General features: G+C 41.8%; 1 long non-coding RNA gene across 1 annotated transcript; it reads right to left on the reverse strand.

Annotated features, from left to right (window-relative positions):
* Nucleotides 1–1,951: 1,951 nt before the first annotated feature.
* Nucleotides 1,952–9,235, reverse strand: LOC131227405 (uncharacterized). Its single transcript, XR_009162246.1, has 3 exons — nt 8,872–9,235; nt 3,424–3,607; nt 1,952–2,195 (listed from the first exon to the last, which is right to left on the reverse strand). It is a non-coding gene; the product is annotated as an uncharacterized LOC131227405 (long non-coding RNA).
* Nucleotides 9,236–23,470: the final 14,235 nt, after the last annotated feature.

Raw genomic sequence — 23,470 nt, forward strand, 5'->3', positions numbered from 1 at the left:
AGATAACTATGTTAAGAACCAAACAGCTCAATGGGTTCTTTATTCTTTACTTTTGATTCCGGCACGGGGCATTGGATTTTTCATGTTGCTTTATCTGCCTGTGAGAAGATACATCTCGCGGAAAGAGTTCCAATCTAAAAAGCTCTATGTCACTCCTAATGCCATAGTTTACAAGGTAACTCGTACAGCTCCTGTCAATTTTCATCAATTGACAGATGGATATAGTGGATATACAAAATATACATCGAGGTAGGTCCATGGTCAGAACCGCACCATGTTGGGTGTGTGTCGGGGCAGCAACTAATCCACTCCCTTTTTCCAGGACGCGTATGAGGTGTACCGCAAACACCACCCTAGTGGTGATGTGTTGGGTCTGTGGGGCCCAACTTCATATATGTGTTCTATTGCCCCCTCATTTTAGGGCATGAACCCAAAAGTAAAGCAGATCCGAAGCTCAAGTGGACCACACCAGAGTAAACAATGGTAATTGATCACCTCAAGGCCCAGGGCAGGGCTAGGGCTTAGGGGACTAGAGCTGGGCCAGGGTCGGGCTAGGGCCGGGGGACGGAGATGGCAATCCTAACGAGGCCCATTGCTACTCTTAATCCAAAACAGAGGTTCCAGAAATGGAGCCCACTGTTTGGTAATCTCGATCATTGGTCTGCTGCACCAGCTGTGCATGGACCGGGTGCCAAAAATCTCCTTCATAGAACAACCGTAATCTCGGTATTTGTTGCCTCAAAAGAACAGCTAGACATACAACACTGTCCCCATTACACCAAAAAATCAAATAGGATAGTAGCCACAGTATTCAAATTTGGTGATTTTCGGCACATGATCAATCCACGGTGGAACAAACAAACAAGTGATGGCCTAGATTATCGATAGCCATGGGCCCTACTCGTCCAAACTGAAAGGGTCAATCCCATCATTCTCATCTCTGGAGAAGTGTGATGTGATGGTTACTCCATTGGATTAGAATTGTGAATCCCACTTTCCCCGATGGGATGGGTAACGTGTGTACAAGATCATGATTGTTAATCCAGTGGGCCACATTATGAATCTGTGATGGCCCCAAAAGTAGGCCAATCCATAGATCATAGAGGCAACGGTCATGGATTAAACAAGGAGAATAACAGAGAATTACAACAACATATATTCAACACGCGCAATCTACCCACCTATGGGAACCGGCCCACGAGTTTTATCAAGAGGTCATTTCCGTTCACATGCCACCAAATTGAGAGAGACTAGGCATGCTAGTACACCTATTGGGTCCCTTTCGCAACTGTACCATCACATGATGATCCAAAGATCAAGGTCATCCATCAGGTGGGACTCAGACACAGAGAGAAGTGCACTGATTGCAGTATCCTAAAACAAAACAGTAGATTTCTGCCAGTTCACCATTGACTATAGACCAGTCTAGCTAACTGTCCATTTGCAGGCTACCAATGGATCAAAATCAGTGGGACCCACTTTGTACATCCTCTCCTCAACCAATGGACAATCACGTGGTGTTTACAGTGGCTGCAGGCACTAATCTCTTTTGTCAAAACAAGATATCAACAACATCATTTCAATTCCATGGAGTAAGAAGACGTCACAATACCTTCTTCCAGCAAAAATCCATGTAACAAAAGAGGTCAGAACAGCTAATATCATCTTGTGTTTTTGTCATCAGCGACCGGTATATTCCACAGCATTGCCTGCAGATGTTAGTTATAAACCATGATCGGCTTCTACTTTCTTTTTTCTTTTCCTTTTCTTTTTTGTTTCTGTTTTTGTTCGTTAGTAAAGGTAAACAGTTTCTACTCCCCCTAACAGGTAAACAGAGAGGATCCATTTAGTCACTTTGCTTCGGCGCACTCCAGCCTGGCAGCGACCCACTTGTCCTCAGTTATGGGCAGCAGGATCACACCTTCGGGTAGCTTCATGTTGGTCCCAAGACCAGAGGGCTGCTTCTTCCTACAGCCGGCACAGAAGTTAGGTCTGTGACTGATGGTTCGGAGCATTCGGAAGGCGTGGAAGATGAAGGGGATGATTCCCTGCTTTTCAGTAGAGGCTTGGCCGGGGAAGATGGTTCCTTGCACTTTGGCACGGCCTCAATATGCAGTTCTGAAAGAGGAGTCGATTGGTAGATGTGGGCTTTGTCCCTGTCCGAGGGCTCACTAGAGGAAGCGTCCTGTTGATCTCTATTTGAAAACCATGGACATAACTTATATGTCATAAATAAAAAATAAAGATAAATAACAAAATTATCTCTTGCTGTTTATAAATTCTAATCTATGTTATCAATGCTCAGCCATGTCGGGTGCACCCTAAAGACTTGACCCGACCTGACTCATAATTTATAAATTAAAAATAGTAGGATTACCAATAGATATCTAAATAGTCAATGTTATTAATGTGTGGTGTGTGTGTAATTGAAACTTAAAGCTTTAAAAAAAAAAAAAAACTTTTTTAGTTTTTGAAGATTATTAAAGCATCAAACTACTTGATGATATCTTTTTTCTTTTTCTTTTTTTAATACAAACACACACCCCATATGGGCACTCAAACCCATGACTTCAATGTTGAAACGCAGTGTGTCTACCACTAAGTCATGCATTGAGACTCCTTGACGATGATGTCTTGGTTAAATCCTCTCCTTTATCAACATTTGTTGGATCGATTACCCTCATCAACCTTAACATTTTTAAGAAAATAACATTGTGACTCACTGGGTGACTCAGCTCGAGTCACAGCATGTTGCACCGAGTCTTCCCAAGTGGCTGAGTCGACTCGACAAGCCTTCCCCCGAATCAGCAGTGAGTCGAATTCAGGTCCGACTTTCCTAGCAACTCGGCTTGAAATCTCACCGAGTCAAGTTGAGGTGGCTAACTTTCAAGTTGGAAAGTTTTAAAAGTATGGTACAAACCATGCCTGTCCATCACAAAATCAGCCTGATTATCTATATGCATATGTAATGCATAAACTGCAAGCTTGTATTAATGATAGAAGGAATTACAATGTCCTACTCAGAAGCAAATCTACAGTTTTCCAAAGCACGAGATGCTGTGCATGAGGGGACCATGGTTTAGAAATCCATACATTGACCTTACAGGGCCCACTGTGGATGGAGAAAGCCTTTGCTGTTTGGCATCCATTGAATGTGGATCCTCAATGTAGTGCTTGCACTGTCAACTTCTTGGCTACCAGTCAAAGGGTTAGGATCTTCCTATACGTGAGAACATAAGATCGGCCCCCCATCTATGGAATCCTGTATATTGGCTGCTGAGCAGGACCCTGTAATTCCTCCTGCATGCAAATTCTTTTAAACAAGCATGTATCGATCGCATCAGGAACTTAGAGCAAGATGTCATCTTTAATCCCTTCATTGTCATCCACAGATAGTGTTCTGAGTTGAAAGCAAGATGTCACCTGTAATTCCTCCATTGACACCCACAGATTCAGTGCTCCAAGTTGGAAGCGAGTTAGCTCTGGGCCCAGGGTTCTGTAGCAAGTCAGCACTGAAAATCTGACTGCAAGATGGAAAAAGCACTCCCAAGAGCATCCTGTATTTTACAACGTATAGAAAGATGTGCATGAATCCTCTTCAAAGAACCTAAAGAGGAAAAGCAACGAAGGTGTCAGTGCATTATTTCGCACCCACGCGCGGGGCGTGCACACACACAACGCAGAATTTCTTAGGCACGCAGACAATTCCTGTACACCAAGCATTAATCACGTTGGGGACTCGCTAGGGTTATAATGATGCATAGGGGTGTAAATTGTGTTGAATCATCCAGTCCATAGACTCCATACAGGTAGGGGATCTATGGCTAGAGGTCCAAGACTATTTGATGCGGTCCTGATGAATCCATCACACAGCAAAAAGCAAAGAAGACGAGAATCCTTGACCAAATTCAATATGGGATAACCAACTCAGCCAAGCCTGGTGGTGACTCAGCTACTGGACAGTGTAAAGCCCACAAAAACATTGAATTTCTACGCATCTCACATTCTGGACCTTCAGGTGACAGCCCACGTTCTGATCAATCATATTCAGGTGGGCAAGTCTGAGACCTGATGAGCTCCATGGTCCGCACCCACAGATGATAGTGATTGTCCAGATGTGATGTCTTCTTGGTGGGCCAAAGGCTGTTTGTAGTGCCTCACAAGGGGTGAAGGTTCAATTGCACACGACACACTTGGCAGGTGTGAACAGGCACCGTGCCAGAGCATGATCCATCAAAACATGATCTGAAGAGTAGGCCAACTTGCATTCATATCATGGACCATCCAGCGATAAATGTGCCAAACTTTTTTCAGCCTCTACATGGCCAGCATCTTCGTTGATCTGATGGGACCATCTGCAGATAAATCCCCCAAAAGGAGGTCCCCTACTGCAGGATCCGAGCCCTTCAATCAGTTGGCAACTGATAGATGGTTCACAAAACAAACTAAACAAATAAATAAATAAAGCAACAGTCAGGAAGAAGAGCAAAAAGAATTGGTGGTTAAGATCTTCTAATCTGAAAGGTTTCTGGGACACCATTTGTCCAATGCGGGGCCCATCAGAATAACAGTCTGGGTCACCGAAAAATAGGCCCCATTCCTATGGAAATGGAATTCACAGCCCTATTCACATCCAAGTGCAACAGGACCCGGTAACTCCTCTAGAACAAATGTTACCTATAGCCCCTTCAACTCCATCCTTGGATGCAATATTCAGAGAGGTAGATGGACTGGAGTTAGTTATGGGCCCTGTGCTCTTCAGCAAATCAATGACAACTGCTGACTGTGAGAAACTGAAGTGTTGCACTTCGGAACTCACAGTTGAGATTCTACTTTGATGGGGACATCTCACGCACATGCACGCCCCCCCACGCACGTACGCAAGGAGGAGGAGGGCCCCACCATCGATCTGGATCGATGACAATGTCCAGGGAGGGCCTCCTAATTAGAGGGCTGCGTTTTGGTTCATTGGAGTGGACCCGATAGTCATGTGAATCCCACCATGGGTTCTCATGATCGTGGCCCACTATTCCAATTAATTTAGTATTTTGGGTTTTGCTTATTATTGTTATTAGGAGTATCATGGACGGTTTAGATTGATTTAATTAGTTGTTATTTTTTATTACTTCGTTGCCAAATAATAGGTTGTGCACATGGTGTGAGGTTTGTAGTATAGGGTTTTATTATAAATAGGAACCCCTTGTAGTTTTTTTTTATTCAATGAAAATTAATAAAATTGCTACATTTTTCTGCTCCTCTAAATTTCTGAGTTGTGGAGATTCAATTGAGTGTGAAACCCTCCCTTCCTCGAAGGGCTGACTACCATGGTGCGAAGCCACACCTATCCTGATTCGCCCCACCTTCTTCCATCTATATTTCTCTTCTCCTACAATCATCTACGCTTCAAATTCATCCTCTATTGCAGCCGTTTTTCTCTCTACAGCAAATTTCCAGAATCTAGCCCTACAGGAGGGCTGAAACTTCGATGGAGCACCACGTACAAATAGTGTATCGGATCGATCTGAAATTTGGAGATTTTGGAGTCCACCCCTGGTCGACCAGGGCCAAGGTGGGCTTTTTCTGAATAGTGGGTCATACACACGTGCGGTCGAGATCACACGCACGTGCGTCTGTGCTATTGTTGTTGTCCACACATGCGGTACTTCTCTAGTTCGTATCTCTCCTCCCTTTCACTCCTCTTTCACCCAAAATCCCTAAACCTAACCCTAAATTACTCAAATTCCCAATTTTATACCCTTTCTTCAACCTTATGGTTACCCAAATTGAAATTTAGATTGGGGGAATTATTTTTGTGCATGTGTGAATGAATTTACCCTCCTTTGATTCTTGTTTGGTCTATAATTTTGATTGATCTGGCCCTAGCATATGTAGGCCTGGATCCGCATAAGATTCCCCTTAATTGAGTGTTTGAACTTTTGTGTGGGATGTGAGATTTTGTGTAATTGTTTCAGAACTAGTGTGATCTAATGCCCGAAATCTTGCACATCATACTTGAATTTCATGTCCTGCATCATACTTGCTTTACCTGAAAAGAGAATGCATAATAGAATATCTTAGTACATGAACATCGGTTTAATAGTTCGCCAGACTACATGTAACTCCTCTTTAATGGCATCACATAATCCTATTTGCTAAAAATAGGGGCCCTACTTCAGGCATTGAGAACAGTATTTCTGACAAACTACAAAACAATTTCTAGGAGTATCTGACTTCGTTCCTCATTCAACCCTCCATGGCTGGTTGGCATGTGACCAATGTCAATGCATGCCTCTGCCACGGCTCATTCAAAGAGCTCAGCAAAAAGAAGGTTGATGTCTGGTGGGCTGTCGATCATAGAACTTTTACCCATTACCATCTAAAAGCCCACCCAAAATTGTTGGAAGTGTAAGACAATATTAATGCTCAACGTTCTTCAGGTCGGCAGAGTCAAGCAAAAACAAGGCCATTTTATAAGGGCTAGGCTCTGCAGTACCTATGATGACAATATCATATCCAATCAACCAAGCAAAAGCAAGCAAGATTATTGATTAACCATTCCACCTCAATTACTTGTCTTTCTTTATTGCTCCCATTGCAATACCTTCTCCCATTTTAGCTTCTTCGGAATGCAGATATTTAGATTGTTCCATATCCTTTTATTACTTTCACTATCCCAAATAGAAATTTTGGAGATCAGAAACTCAGCTTAGAGTCAGCTTTGTCCTGAGTTAGATGCAACCCACAACTCAGTCAAGTACTGAATCTGAGTTTTTCAAGTTTCCAAGTGTTTGTGACATAATCTGATTACCGGGGGGGGGTGGAGATCGAGATCTCAATGCAGTGTTCCAAATGCTCAATTATTTCTTTTCAGTCTTTATGATGTTAATCCTTTAACTCAATGTAAGCATTGATTGAGTCAACTAAGTTTTCTTTACACTGGCTAGGACAGTGACTAACAAAAACTAATGCAGTACTGATACAATACAAGGTCAGTCCCGATACACTATAGGAGCAGTGCATTTGTCTCTCTGAGTCAGAATCAATATGTTTTCCTATCTTCTTTTGTTTTGAAAGTGGATGTTCCAGCGTGAATCTCAGCAATCAATCACACACGTTCATGTCTTCTTGTTTTGTCGTGGGTACTCTGGTCTCTAGGGCATTTTGGAGGATCCAGGCATGTATTCAAGGCAGCAGATGATCTTCTTGATAGGGCCCACCTTTTGCATGGTTTGGATGTACTACATGGGAATGTACATTAAGTAACATTTGACAACTAGCAGTGATCATTAGTCGGTTTTAATAACCTAAATCTTTATGGACAAACTTATGCTCTATATGTGGTGTGAGCAGAATGTGGTTTTGCAACAAACATGTAAACTGAAACCCACCTGATTTGAGATCATGATTGAAACCCGCTTTAGTCATGAACTGAATCCCACTTCAGTACTAATAACCTAAATCTCCATGAACAAATGCATGCTCTATACGTGATCGAGGTGGCAACCATCATAAACAAGTGAAATGATACTCAATTGACTCTAGAACATGACTGAAGCACACACGAATAAACGTAGGTGAGTGTCGATGCTGTATTTGCATCCTGTTCATGATCCGCATCAGGCATGACAGAGACAATATCAACTGGCCTTTATAGCCGGAAAAAAGAAGAGTTAGATAACCATGGCAGCACATATTAAGAGTGTAGAACCACAAGAGGCTTGTGTGGAAATTGGCATATCTCTAATTCACTGAAAATAACATGAATACAGAGTCGATGAGAGATCTAGAGAGATCTTACCAGATACACATCTTAACAAATAAGGAAATTTCCTAATATAATAATATTTCTCTAATATACTTTAACAATCCCTACCAAAATCAAGGCTCTCCGAAATGAGTAACTTGAGTTTGAAAGGTACGATGAACATTTACGCAAAAGCAGAAGTAAAATACAATAATAACGTGAGGTGAGCAAATGAGGCAACGAAATGACAAGTAGCATCAGGCAAGTAGATACTTTTGATGACTTCTGGGATATGAACCATTGGCACCAATGACTGATGAATGATCTAGTGGCACTTCTAATGGCCTAGATTTCACCCATTGCTCTTCCGGTGGATACACACTTCCAGTGGCTAGGACATCTACCATGGCTCTTCCGATAGCTTCAGATATTTCGACATCAAAAAATGGTCTGATCCATACACCTGGCACAAATGGGTCCGGTCTATACACCCGACAGAATAATGGGTCTAGTCCATACACCCGGCACAAACGGGTCCAGTTCAAAACACCCGACACAAATGAGAAAGGAAAAAAGAAAAGTGCATCTTATCAAAAGGCATGTTACGATGAAGATACATTGTCAAAGGCATAGAGGCGCAAGAAAGATTGATCAAGGCCCTCGGCACCAATCAAAATCCACAAGTCAACGAATGAGAATACCCCATCCCACAAATGAAGTGTTGGACATAGGCCGTGGGGCCCACTTGGGGGCAATCACTAGTGGGTGGGTCCCACAAGGTTTAGCCTCTTGTTTATTAATCTTGTTTCTTTCTTCCGTCTAAAGTTGAATTACAAATTCAACTTTAAACGAAGATTTAGATGAGGAGATAACAATAAGACTGAATAATCTCTGGTCTCATCCAAACTTCTGGTCCTTCCCTATAAATGGGAAGAGGTCCTCTCGTGAAAATCATATCAAGAAACAACAAGAGTACAAAAAAAAAAAATGAGATATTAATATTGTCCATCTAGATTGTCCCTCAAATGATATAAGTCGTAGACTGTAATCTGAGGCCATCTATACTGTAGAATCAGAGGGGTGATTAGACTCATATGCTCCAATAGTGGTTAGGTGGACCGCTAGACCTGAACCGTTCAACATCGACTTTGTGGAGATCCCATATCGTGTAAACCGTCGAATCCTGAGGGCCCACTCTTCCACACAGACTTTCATGAAGAGCCAAAGTGCCCGCAACAGTGGAAACATAGCTCACCAAATAAACAACTCCCCCCTCCAACAACCACTCCAATGATTAAGGTGAAGCGGCAGTGATGATGCCAAATCTGAACAAAGGATGATGTAGTCAGATTTGGAGATTGGTTTAGATCCGGCGGCGATGGAGAATCATGGATCCGATGGCTGGACGGTGATCGAGAAGAAAACTAGAAAGGATAGATGTAGCTTGTTGGAGTGACCGATCAGAGATTCTCAGCAGGCTGAGACAACATGAGTTTCCTGATGAAGAAGATTTCGATGGAGATGGGAGACGATTTTGGATGTGGGTTTCAGGTTCTTTTAACCATGGCAACTATGACAGCGAATTGGTGGGGAACAGTGGTGCTAATGTTAGAGATGGTGTTGTTATGGCATACACTACCGACAGATTGTAGTGTAATTTGATGAACAAAATCTGTTATATAGGTGCCGGAGACGGGGAAGGCAAATTTGAGATGTGTTGGGTGCATCGGACGATCCCTTCAATGGTTGTCAATCCCTTTTCGATTGTAGACAAAGATAATGACACAACAACTGGAAGTTCTGGCAAATGGTGGATTCCAACTGGTAGATTTGATGCAGCAATAGCATGTCCAACAGAGGAGGAGAACATGAGAAGAAAGAGGAAAGGGGGGTGAGACCAGAGCTGGGCAGGGGGCGACTCGAGTCAGTGGACTCAATTCGTCTGACCGGTTAGATCCAACTCGACCCGAACCGAATGGCAGAGTCGGGTTCGAATCAAGTAGCCCTATCCCGATCTAAAACCCGGCTGAGTTGAGTTCGTGTACATAGTAACTCGACTTGACTCAAACCGAAACTCAATCCGGTCGGACTCGACCTGAACCAAAACCTGACTCAATCCGGTTATCGGGTACTATATAAACAAAAACAAAAACCCATTCTCTACCCTAACCCAACTAGCCAATCGCCGCACCCAACCCGATATGAGCACCCTACTCCGGCACAACCGCACAACAGCACCCATTCGGCTCCTCCTCTCTCTCTCCTCCACCCGTCCACACATACGCACCCGTTCGGCTCAATTTCGAGCTCCTCCTCCCCTCTCCTCCTCGTCTGGCCACCCTGCCCATTCGAGCTCCTCCAATCCTCCTCCTCCTCTCTCTCTCTCTCCTCCACCCGTTTGCACAACAGCACCCGTTCGGCTCGATTTCACGTATTTTTATTATTTATTATTTTAATTAAATAAATCATCAAATGGATGGCTCTAAGCAGCCCTAGGCACGCTGTAGTGCGTCCAGGTAGACTCGGGAGCGGCTTGGGCTCAATGTGGTGCATCCGAGCTTGCTCGGAATAGGTGTGGTGCACCTAGCCTAGCTCGGGTGCGGTGAGGCTGGGCTCAATGTGGCCTGGCTCAAGTGTGGTGCAGTCGGGCTCACTGTGGTGTGTCCAACTTGGCTCGAGTGCGGCCGGGCTAACCCTGAAGCGTAACCCTAAACCTAAAACCTAACCCTAAACCCTAAATCCAAACCCTGAACCTTGAACCCAAAACACTAAACCCTAAATCCAAACCCTAAACCCTAAATCGTAAACCCTAAACCCTAAGACCTAAACAGCTAAACCTAATCCTTAAACCCTAAATCCTAAATTGCTAGTGTGTTTTATTTATTTGAATTAAACAATTAATGGTTAATTTTTTTGGAATTATGGTTTACATTTCTTATTGCTTTGCTTATTATTATGCATTAAATAGTTATCTTAATATGTATGGATTACATTGCTTTTTTGCTTAGCTTATTATTGTGCTTGCACATTATATAGTTAGCTTAATATGTGTGGATTACATTGCTTTTTTCTTAGCTTATTATTGTGACTTGTGAGTTAGATAATTAGTTGCCCATTTGAGGATTTCTATGCGGCCAAACATAAATATAATGTGTTTTTTGTGGCATAAAAATTACTCAAATTGTCTCATTTTGGACAGTTCAAGGTTAGATAGATACTATGCTTTCATATAACCTATTTAAATGTTCATGCCTGATCTGCGCTCCATCTCATTTCTCTCTAGATATGTTTCTTCCTTTTCATTTCTAATATCAAATATCTTCACATTGCTTAGATATTTGGCATCGGAATGTGATGGAAGATCAACTTATCTGGAGAGACATGGGGAGATGCTGCCGAATTTTCGGCGTGGGCGTTTAAATGGGAATATAAAAGTATTACAATCCATCTAACCTTAGATGGGTGACTAATTTAGGGTTTAGTATAAATCTTTAAGACATTAGATTGTTAATGCTAATATGATTTAGTATCTTTCAACTATTAGATGGCTAGTGAGGGTCTTTCCAATCCCCCCGACGGTTTGTCAGTTACATCGCTGATGATCTTGGAAGATGAAAGATTAAGTCAGAAGATGAAGAACTGCCCATTGATATTAGTACCCCACAGCCACAGATCACAAGAAAAGCGAAAAAAAGATCGGTAGTGTGGGAAGATTTTGAAGAAATAACCTTGAAAAATGGCACAATGAAGATACAATGCAAGTACTGTAAGGTTCAATATGCTAAACAAGTAGATGGGTCGACCACAACTCAGAAGAAACACATTTTGAAATATCATAGAAAAATGACAAGTCAAACCTCAGGGCAACAGACACTTTCATTTACCCAATCTTTAGTGGGTTCGTTGCAAGGTACATTGTCCATCTATAAGTATAACAGAGAGTGTTCGCTCCCCAAGTATAGGGTTGTGATGTAGTAATAAACTCGGTGAGACCGAGGTCGAATCCCAAGGGACTGAAACCTGTACGATATCTGAAACTAGGTAGAATTAGAACTAGACTAAGATGAAATCTAAATTGATTATAATTTGAGGAATAATGGTGAAATATTAATGTAAAACTTAAGAAATTTAGAGGTAGGAAACTAGGGATTCAGAGGATCCACTTGTAGAGATCAGGGAGATCTTATGCCTGCTTCAAAAATCATGGAAATTAAACTGAACTTTCTCTGATAAAATTTTACAGAGATGAAAAGTATATGAATTAGAATGGATTCCATCACCCAACCATGCCCAGGAGACAAAGCAAACAATAGAATTAAACTAATTACCAACCAATCAACATGCTATGAAGGTTAGAAAGGGTTCCATCATCCGACCATGCCCAGGAGACGATGGTGAACAACAGGGCTTCCTGACGTCATAATCACAATAAGGAAAAAGAAATACTCAAAGCCATCGCAGACCCATTGTAATTTCAGTCACAACAGATCATTAAAAACTAAAAACATTCCCTTAATTATCAAACTAAAATCAAAGTTAGTTTATAAATTTAAATTAAATTACCAGCATAAAATGGAGTCTCCCATCTCGCTACAAGCTTCACCTCTTAGCCCTAGCTAAGAGGTTTAGCTTGATATGATCAAGCAAAAAGCTCTAAACAGACTCATAGGAAAAGAAAGGAAGTAAAGAAGAAAGAAAATTGGAGCCGTCTACACCTTCTTCTCTCTCTCTCTCTCTCTCTCTCTCTCTCTCTCTCTTGTTCTCTCTCACGCGCCAAGATCCACACCAGATGCCCTCACAATGGCTGCCTGATGATCTGATGCCTGACTCCTTCCGTCTCCTTTTCTTCTTCACGTCATGGCCTCCACGGCTGCACAAGATCAAGCTCACGTCCTTTCCAATTGGATCCCCCCCACTCTCTCTCTGTCTCTTCTCTTCACGTTCAAGCCGAGCTCCCCTAGATTGGATAGCAAATTCAAAATCCCTTCTCTTTTCTCTCTCTTTTCCTTTTATAACAGCCAAGGGCGGTGCAGACGAGAGCATACAAAAGTCGGTGCGCAGCTGGAGTCGGTGCGCAGGGAGGAGAACTTACGCAGCAATAGATCCGTTCGCAGACTGGCCGCGCACGTAAGATCGAAGCCTCCCGACTTCCCTCTTCCTTTGATTCTGTCCAAAAGAACAACGTCCCCCCGGGGCTTTTTGGATAGGCCTACACGATGGACGGTCCAGATCGGCCGTCCGATCATCACTATGGACGTACAATAACCCCAAAACCGGTTGGTTTCGGACGCTGAAACAGGACCTGCGTAAACAGCTTACGCTGTGATGTTGGTGGGGCCATGATCAGTGTCGGTTGAGAAATCTCCACCGTCCATTGAACTCTCCTCGAAAAACCAATTGGAAATGGCTGGTTTTGGATTATATTCGGTGTGGATCACTGGATTTATCATTGCACCGCTCGTCCTGCGTTTGGACGGATGAGATCCGATATCTACTGTCTTTTGAAATTCCGCCACCTATGACTTGGCCAGTGGGGCTGTGGGAGTCCGATGAACGGTCCAGATCGGACCTTCGAATGACGATGGTGGCCCACAAAGGAAAATCGCAAGTCCCTGTTTCTTTCGCAGGAAGGAATTTGAATTGGAGAGGGAATGCTCGGTCAAGAGACGGTTTGACCGTCTCTGCGTTGCCGTGCACAGCTAGTGCACTTGTGCACTATGCACACCCAACTCAGGTGGGGTCCAAGATGATGGTTCCGGGAAATCAGCTCCGTCCATCCGTCTTATCTCATCATATAATGTCTTGAGACCAAATTTGAAGTATATCCAGATCTCAGGTGGGCCTAGAATCAATAGTTATGAGTTGATCTGTCTGTTGGGCCACTCTCATAGGGGTCCAAGAGCTGAAATTTTACATGTATGGTTAATTTATGGTCATCAGGCTATGTATAAAGTTTTGAGCCGAATGGATGGTGGGAACCCTGTGATCTTGCGTTCTGAATGATTTTCGAGCCACTTGAGCTTCAGTTTCCCGATTTTCTCGGATCGCTGGCGTGTATATCCATCGATCTCGGTCCCCTGGAGTCCATTCCTTGCTCTGGTGACTTCAGAGCGTTAAATCCATGCTTTTAATACTCTTTTTCAATCAAAGCTCCTTATTACAGCCTGCAACAAAAACACGATTAAATTATAATATTAGGCATTATCGTGTACGTAAAATCAGGCAGTAATCGGGGTCTGATATGCAATATTTGACCCTCAACAGAGAGCAGGTGAATGAGTTGACTGCCATATTTATTATTACCAATGAAAGACTATTTCAGATGGTAGAGAGTCCTTATATTGAATTAGCCAAAGGCCTTAACCTCAAATACGAGAAGGTCTCTCATACAACAATAAAGAGAGTGTGCATGAAGATGTATGAAAGTGAGAAGCTCAAGTTGAAAGGACAGTTGGAATTGATTTTCTGAATTAGCCTGACATCATATTTGTGGATGACATCCAATCAACGAAAGAGGTATATATCACTAACTGCCCACTACGTTGATGTCAAATGGAGGCTCTCCAAAAGAATCTTAAACTTTCGTTATCTTGTGCCTCCTCACACTAGATTGATGATTTTAGATTACATGTACAAATGTCTTGTGGAGTAGGGCATTGAGAAGAAAATCTCTTCGATAACTTTAGACAATGCCTCTGCAAATGATAGCGTGATAACGACTTTGCGGAACTAGTTTAAGGCACCGGTGACTTGTATTTTGGTGGAAAGATATTTCATGTTAGGTGTTGTGCCCACATCCAACAATTGAGCCAACGATCGAGAACATAAGAGAGAATGTGAAGTACGTACGGGGGTCACCTTAACGATTATATACATGGAATGAGATCGTGAAGCGGTTGAATTTGTCATCTCAGAGAACGATGAAGCTGGATGTTTCTGGATGTCATGACACGTTGGGATTCAACTTTTGAAATGTTGGATTCAGCGATAGCTTTCTGAGATGCATTCTCTCACTTATGCGGAGCGTGATGGTGCATATCTTTGGTTGCCTTTTGATAATGATTGGTCAAGAGCTGAATCAGTTCGCAAGTTCCTTTCAGTTTTTTATGATACAATGAAGAAATTTTCAGGAAGTATCCAACAACAAATATATTTCTGCTAGAACTTTGGAAGGTAAAAGATGTCTTGCACAGAAGCTGTAGTCGACCAGATTTTTTACAAGTAATGACCATGGGTATGCAGTTAAAGTTCGATAAGTATTGGTTTGAGTGCAGTCTGGTAATGGTTGTTGTAGTCGTTCTTGATCCACGATACAAGATGTTCATGGTTGTATTCATCTTTAATAAGTTGTATGGTGAAAAGAGTGCCTCTGAGGTCAATAAGATTCATGATGCAGTTGATGAGTTGTACAATTTTTATGTACAAACGTTGGGCTCCGCAAAAGACAAAATTGCAGCCGCAAGCCTATGTACTATTCAAGTGGGTTCTAGTTCTATTGTTGATGAACAACGAGACACGATCGATGATTTCATGTCTTTCCTAGCACAGGTTAAGACTCACACGCAGACAACCCAATCAGAACTTGAACACTATCTCAAGGAGTCACTTGTAAAGTACAAGGGCGAAGATTTTGATGTTTTGGACTGGTGAAAGTCGAAATCTCGTGATTCACAATACCATGTGCTCTCGTTAATGACACGAGACATTATCAATTCCAATTTCAACTGTGGCATCAGAATCTTGGGCCGCAAACAAGTATCAAAGCTCACTTACACCAGAATCAGTTGAAGCGCTCATTTCTACGCAGGATTGGCTGTGTCCGATCTGGGGGAAAGGGAACTCTGTTGATAAGGAGTTCGATGATGAGAAGAGTGACAAGCAAGATGAGACAGTAATCCGATTGGGACACACCACCAGAAAGCTCGGCCGCACGCCCGCACGGCACCTGAGCCAGCCCGGACCACAACAACGAGCCCGAACCACCAATTGAGCTTTGAAATAAATAAATAAATAATTAGATTAGAAAATTAAAGTATACCTAAAATCGGCGGATTGCTACCAGACGGGTGGATTACTACCGAATGGGTGGAGGGAGGAAGTGGATTGGAGATGAGAGAGAGAGGAGGTGGAGGAGGAGGGACGGTCGGACGGCTGCTGGGTTCAGGTAGACAGTAGTCCGATCAGGAGCGACACAGGTAGGGTTAGGGTAAGATGAAGGGAAAAAAAGTATACTTTTTATATATAGTACCCGATACCGGATCGAGTTTCAATTTGAGTTGGGTCGAGTAACTATGTAACCCGAACTCAACTCGGTCGAGATTCGGATGCGGATGGGGCTACTCGATTCGAACCCGGCTCTACCGTTCGGTTCGGGTCGAGTCAGATCTGACCGAGTCGGATAAGTCGGATCCACCGAGTCGAGTCGGGTCCTGCCCAGCTCTAGCTCGAAGTCAGCCCAGAGTTCTCCCATAGTTAAAGCCGTAAAAAGATAACCAAAGGATGATTCTAGCGACGAAGGTGGAGGAGGGGGTTACTATTATGGAAAAGGTTACTCAGGTTACACGCAATGAAGGCATTCATCATACAGAGGATATTGAATGAATGAGTTTTATTGGTCCGTATGTGGATGTGGTTTATTTACTATTGATTTTTTACAGTGGTTTTTTTACTTTTGATTTCAAAACAGGATCGGGCAGGGTCAGCCCTAACTCGTTTTATGGGCATGGTTTATTTCCTTTTATTTACTTTGCAGTCGCATTTTTTGCATGTTGCAACTTGCAATGCAAAGAAGACCCCATTGCAGCCTTGTCATAGTAACCCAGCTCGATGACCCGATCAGACTCGGTGCCAACTCGATCCAACTCGGTATTTCTGACTGGGTCGAACTTGGTTCAGATAAGTCCAGCCCATACCCGAACTCGGATCAAGTCAGGCATGCTGGACATGGTACTGAGTCGGATTGAGTTCAGGTCAAGCCTTTTTCAGGACCAGATTAAGTCGGATCAGCCCTAACTCGGTCCAACTCAACTCGATACCTAGCTCTAGGTGCACTTAGGGTTTGAAAACCCTAGTTGTGATATCATGTAGAACCACAAGATACTGCATTGTGAAAATTGTCATATCTCAAGTTAACTTAAGATAACATGAATATATAGAGTATATGAAAGATTTGGGGAGATCTTACCAGATACACATCTTAAGAAATAAGGTAATTTCCTAATCTAATAAGATTGCCCTAATATCCTCTAACAAAGAGAGAGTCAACACATTCAATAAGATAATTGAAGTAAAGTGTGCTCGAACATAAGTATCTAGTTACACCAAAATTTATTAAACAAGTACAAGCAATTATTGGGAAGACAAGGGCTTTAAATGGTTCATAGTGCAAACGTCATGAGGGCATCCTCATTTGTTTGTCAAATAACTATCAGTTAAAAATACGACAATCTAGCATAAAAATATTTTGTAGGATTTACACATCATATTTGGATTCGTGTCACGGTGTGTCGTAAAGGCCGCTACGGGACCGTAAAGATAATAGTGGCAATTGTTACACGTTACGGGGTTGTAATGGTCATAATGGCCGCTACGGAAAAAATGACTCGTAAAGGCCCTTTATTTATTTATTATTAAAAAAGGGACCGTAACAGCCATTATGACCCCTGTAACAGCCATTACACCCCATATCGTAAAGGTAACGGTGATGGCCATTACGGCCACAGTTACCGTTACGGAATACCTTGATTCCTGTTCAAAATGAAGAAGACTTCTTCTTTTTTTTCCTTCTTCGGTGAAGATGGGAGAAATTTTTATTCTTGTTCTTTTATAGAAGAATAGAAAGAAATTCTTCTTTTTTTATACGAAGAGAAGGATAACTGTTAAAGGGGGAGAGCTTGGAAAGTTGAAACCTGTTTCTATTCTTTTAGTTATACACATGCGTGTATGTGCACATTTAAGTGAATGTGGGGATGGATGCAATGCATATGGGCATGAATCTACGCACAAACGCATGGATGTATGCATGCACCGATGAATATATGAAGGAATTTTATGTGAATGTTTCTGAATTAGTTTGATTTAAAGCCTGAGATCTTGCATATCATAGTTAATTTTCATGTCCTGCATCAACAGATTCAAACTAATTCACAAGAGTCAACTATAGAATTTGGCCCAGAAAAGAAACCTGACACTACCCATTTATTCTAGTCTTTGTCATGGACAGCCTCATGCCCTCCGCTTTAAGGCTACAGTTACAATAGATGGACAAACCTTTGAGAGTCCTTATTTTTTTAGCACACTAAGAGAAGCGGAACATGCCGCTGCAAAAGTTGCTCTGTCATCTTTGTCAGCAGGAGATCAAGAGGCAAGTGTTCCTTATTAAATGTTATTTAGCTAGTGCCTAATTATAAGCTACTTTTTTGTGCATTTTAATTTGTCTAAATGAATGAGATTATTGATTTGTGGCCTACTTTCTGCAAGATAATGCTGGTTTTTGCAAGAACCTTTTGCAGGAATTAGCTCAGAAAGAAGGCTCTTCGCTACCGGTATATAAGACCGTTAGATCCGGTCTACCTCATTTGCCTACTTTCTTTTACATTGTTGAAATAGAAGGAGAGGGTTTCTCTGGAAAAGCAGCAAAAACCAAGAAACAGGCAGAGATGATTGCAGCAAAGGTTGCTTGGTCTTGTCTTAAAGAACGTAAGTTATCGCTTAATCTTTCATCCCTTAACTCATGGTTATGAATCAATGTGTGAGGCTGTTGTTAACTACTCTTATATTTGGTTCAATTGCCTACTAAGATTTTCTTATGTGCTACAAATTTGAGATAACTTGTTGATCTGCATTACATTTTCCTCTTTTTTTTTTGCATGTTTTTATCTATTTTTATGAGAAGCGTAATTTCTTCTTCTTCTTCTTCTTTTTGAAAAGTCTAGAGAAGGAAAATACATTATTTGACATAATAATTTGTTTTGAAATTGTAATTGATTTGTGATTGGCCTCATGATTACCCCAAGATTACATCTAATTGATCTAAAAACAATCTTGGCCGTGAAAGAGCAGAAAAACTAAAAATTTGAGCAATAAATTGATTCTAAAGTAAGCTAGCTTTTGACTTGAGGCATATGTTGTTTGTAAGAGCACAGCTTTTTTGTGCACCATATAGAGAGACATGCTGTTAAATTTGTAGTGTGCATGAATTTACAAAGTTGTTGTGCCAGGCACATCCAGGCAATATTTATCTCTTATTCAGGGGGAAACTGAATCCACAAGTTCATGTTCAATTCACCTTTCGGTGTCAACTTCTCACTTTCTTTGCTAGACATTGCATGTTACATGAACCCCATCAAATTATTATAATTATAGTAAAAAATTCCTTCATATATTCATCAGCGCATGCATGCATGCATACATCCATGCACTCGTGCGTAGATTCATGCCCATATGCATTGCATCCATCCACACATTCACTTACATGTGCACATATACGCATGTGTATAACTAAAAGAATAGAAACATGTTTCAACTTTCCAGGCTCTCCCTCTTTAACAGTTATCCTTCCCTTCACATCAAAAGAGAGAATTTCCTTTCTATTCTTTTATAAAAGAACAAGAATAAAAACTTCTCCCATCTTCACCGAAGAAGGAAAAAAAAAAGAAGTCTTCTTCATTTTGAACAAGAATCAAGGTATTCTGTAACGGTAACTGTGACCGTAATGGCCATCACCGTTACCTTTACGATATGGGGTGTAATGGCTGTTACAGGGGTCGTAATGGCCGTTACGGTCCCTTTTTTAATAATAAATAAATAAAGGGCCTTTACGGGTCATTTTTTCCGTAGCGGCCAGTACGACCATTACAACCCCGTAACGTGTAACAATTGCCACGCTATTATCTTTATTGTCCCGTAGCGGCCTTTACGACACACCCTGACAGGAATCCAAATATGATGTGTAAATCCTACAAAATATTTTTATGCTAAATTGTCATATTTTTTGCTGATATTTATCTAACAAACAAATGAGGAAGCCCTCATGACGTTTGCGCCATGAACCATTTAAAGCCCTTGTCTTCCCAATAATTGTTTGTACTTGTTTGATAAATTTTGGTGTAACTAGATACTTATGTTCGAGCACACTTCACTTCAATTATCTTATTGAATGTGTTGACTCTCTCTTTGTTAGAGGATATTAGGGCAATCTTATTAGATTAGGAAATTACCTTATTTCTTAAGATGTGTATCTGGTAAGATCTCCCCAAATCTTTCATATACTCTATATATTCATGTTATTCTAAGTTAACTTGAGATATGACAATTTCCACAATGCAGCATCTTGCGGTTTTACATGGTATCACAACTAGGGTTTTCAAACCCTAGGCCCACCCTAGAGCTGGGTATCGAGTCGAGTTGGACCGAGTTAGGGCTGACCCGACTCAATCTGATCCTAAAAGGGGCTTGACCTGAACTCAATCCGACTCGATGCCGAGTCCAGCATGCCTGACTTGATCTGAGTTCGGGTATGGGCTGGACTTATCCGAACCGAGTCCGACCCGATCAGAAATACCAAGTCGGATCGAGTTGGCACGAAGTCAGATCGAGTCATCGAGCTGGGTTACTATGGCAAGGCTGCAATGGGGTCTTCTTTGCATTGCAAGTTCCAACATGCAAAAAATGCGACTGCAAAGTAAATGAAAGGAAATAAACCATGCCCATACAACGAGTTAGGGCTGACCCTACCCGATCCCGTTTTGAAATCAAAAGTAAATGAACCACTGTCAAAAATCAAAAGTAAATAAACCACATCCACATACAAACCAATAAAACTTTCATTCATTCAATATCCTCTGTATAATGAATGTCTTTATTGCGTGTAACCTGAGTAACCTTTTCCATAATAGTAACCCCCTCCTCCACCTTCGTTGCTAGAATCATCCTTTGGTTATCTTTTTACGGCTTCAGCTATGGGAGAACTCTATGCAGACTCCGAGCTAGAGCTGGGCAGGACCCGATTCAACTTGGCGGATCCAACTTGTCCTCGGTCAGATCTAACTCAACCCGAACCGAACGGTAGAGTCGGGTTCGGATCGAGTAGCCCCATCCAGATCCGAATCTCAACTAAGTCGAGTTCGGGTTACATAGTAACTCAACCCAACTCAAACTGAAACTCGATCTGGTCAGACTTGACCCGATCCAAAACCCGACTCGATCCGGTATTGAGTATTATATATAAAAAGTTTACTCTTTTTTTTTTCCTTCATCTTACCTTAACCCTACCTCCGCCCCTCCCGATCCGACTACCGTCTACCCGAACCCAGCAGCCGTCCGGCCATCCCTCCTCTCTCTCTCATCTCTAGTCCACTTCCTCCCTCCACCTGTCCAGCAACAATCCACCCGTCCGGCAGTAATCCACTCGTCCGGTAGCAATCCGGCAGCAATCCGCCCATTTTAGGTAAACTTTAATTTTCTAATCTAATTATTTATTTATTTATTTCAAAGCTCGATTGGTGGTTCGGGCTCATTATGGTGGTCCGAGTTAGCTCGGGTGTGGTGCGGGCGTGCGGCCGAGCTCGCTGGTGGTGCGTCCCGATCAGATTACTGTCTCATCTTGCTTGTCACTCTTCTCATCATCGATGCAGTAAAGTTAAAGAAAAATTAACGGAAAGAATTTTCCCATATGTGGCTGTTGAAAAAGAGACCAAAGATAATAAGGATTGCTAGATTGATGGCAACGATTAGTGAATCTAACTGCCACGTATACTGTGGAGAATGGCTTTAACTTTTGAGTTCTTGATGCACATGTAAAAGTGTATCCAATAGAACAACTAGAGGTGTGCTGTCTTTACTATTTAGTTATCTTGCATCCAATCAATGGTCTAGATCTCGCACATGTTGAGAGTGAAACATGTCTACAGTCTGGACCATATATGTATATACTAATTATATTAATCTGGTTGTTGGCTGCATAGAGTCCTTGGACAGCTGTTTGACTGATCATATATGAGTGTAAACGTGCTACACCACAGGAATAATGGGATGGAAAGGCCCACCATTTGAATCTAACTGGTATATCATGACGTTGATATTCCCTTCAACCCTTTCATAAGGTGATTCGGGTGATGCATGTGGAAACTATCAGACATGATTTTCTAGGTCCACTGATCCATTCTCAATTGCCAGCCATTAACCACAAACGTCTTTTGCTGATCCAATGGTCTATATGAGAGTAGGGCTCCAAAAAGTTCTATGGTGTGAACCAACGTTCTACAAACGTTAACCCACTTGATTATGGTTCTCCAACTTTGGACAGATTTATCTTCATTAATTCAATTGATGTTGTGGAACTCTTCCATGTAAACATAATCAAGGCTTTTAAAAAATATCAAATGCAGTGGGCACTGTCCACATCTAAGAGTCCAGATTTTATACGTGCACATGCATCCACGTGGGCACAAATTCGGTGCATATGTGCACATCAAGAGTCACAGTGCGCACATTGATCTGATACCATTCAAAAGCCATGAGCAAGAATCCAACCTAAAGTAGATATTCTGACTAACCTTTTTAGATGAAAAGAAGACATCAGAGATCCGCCGTTGAGTTCGCTCTGATACCACTGAAAGTATGTGCGGAAGTATGAGCCCTCAAGATCTAACGGTCTACACGATATGGAACCTCCACAAAGCTGAAGATGAACGGTCCAGATCTAGCAGCCTGCCTATTCACTACTAGAGCAGATGGGTCTATTCACCCCTCTGATTCTACGGTATAGATGGCCTCGGATCACGATCTATGGTTTAGATCGCCCTAAGGACAAGCTAAATGGACAAATTACTATGTACCAACCACTATTCCTTTATGTACTCTCGGTATTTCTCATATATTTTTTTATTCACGAGAGAGCCTCGTCCTTTTATAGGAAAGGATGGGAGGTTTGGAAGAGACTAGATAATCTGGTCTTATCCCAATCTCCCATCCTCATTCAAATTTGAATTTGAAAACTATCTCTAACGGAAGAGGCCAGAAGAGGTCGGAAGAGGCCTAAATATATGAGACCCACCCACTAGTGATTGCTCACTAGTGGGCCCCACAGGCCTATGTCCAACAATTTATTTATTTATTTTGGTACCACAGGACCCTTGCTAGAAGAGCAATAAGAAAGCATGTGTGGTTGGTTCTACCTTTCCTCTTTTGAAAGTTTATTTTTGCTTTTCAAATTTCAATAGAAGTCCGTCAATTATAGGTCAAAGGGATGTTGTCATTCGACAGAGAAAGTAACTTAATATAGTGTCTGGTGACAAAAGATTGTTGTACTCTTTGCAAACTTTCTAATATCTGCTTCATGAAATTAAACTTTATCTTTCAGACAGGATCAGTTGCAAATTCGTTGTTATTCCCATGTCACTTCCTACTGCATCTGGAAATTAAGTTGTGAACCCAAACAAATGAAAAGCTCATGTAGGCTACATTTGACTTTTTAATGCTTACTTGGTAGTTGCTCCTACACATTAAGTTGCATGTGCGATTTTCTTATATGCAAGTTCTAAATCCTGATCAGTAAATAATGATTGACGATTTTTTAAAGGTTAGTTTGTCATTGACAATTGATTTTGAAACTTTTGTGTATTTACATAAGAAAAAAGAAATTTCATTTGACAAATTCTTCTGTTGTCTCCAATGTTCTTGTTACTCATTGCCAGTCTATTAACCTTGCTTTCTATCAGCATATAC

The sequence above is a fragment of the Magnolia sinica genome, chromosome 15, assembly GCF_029962835.1.
Source record: "Magnolia sinica isolate HGM2019 chromosome 15, MsV1, whole genome shotgun sequence".
In the NCBI taxonomy this organism is placed as follows: domain Eukaryota; kingdom Viridiplantae; phylum Streptophyta; class Magnoliopsida; order Magnoliales; family Magnoliaceae; genus Magnolia; species Magnolia sinica.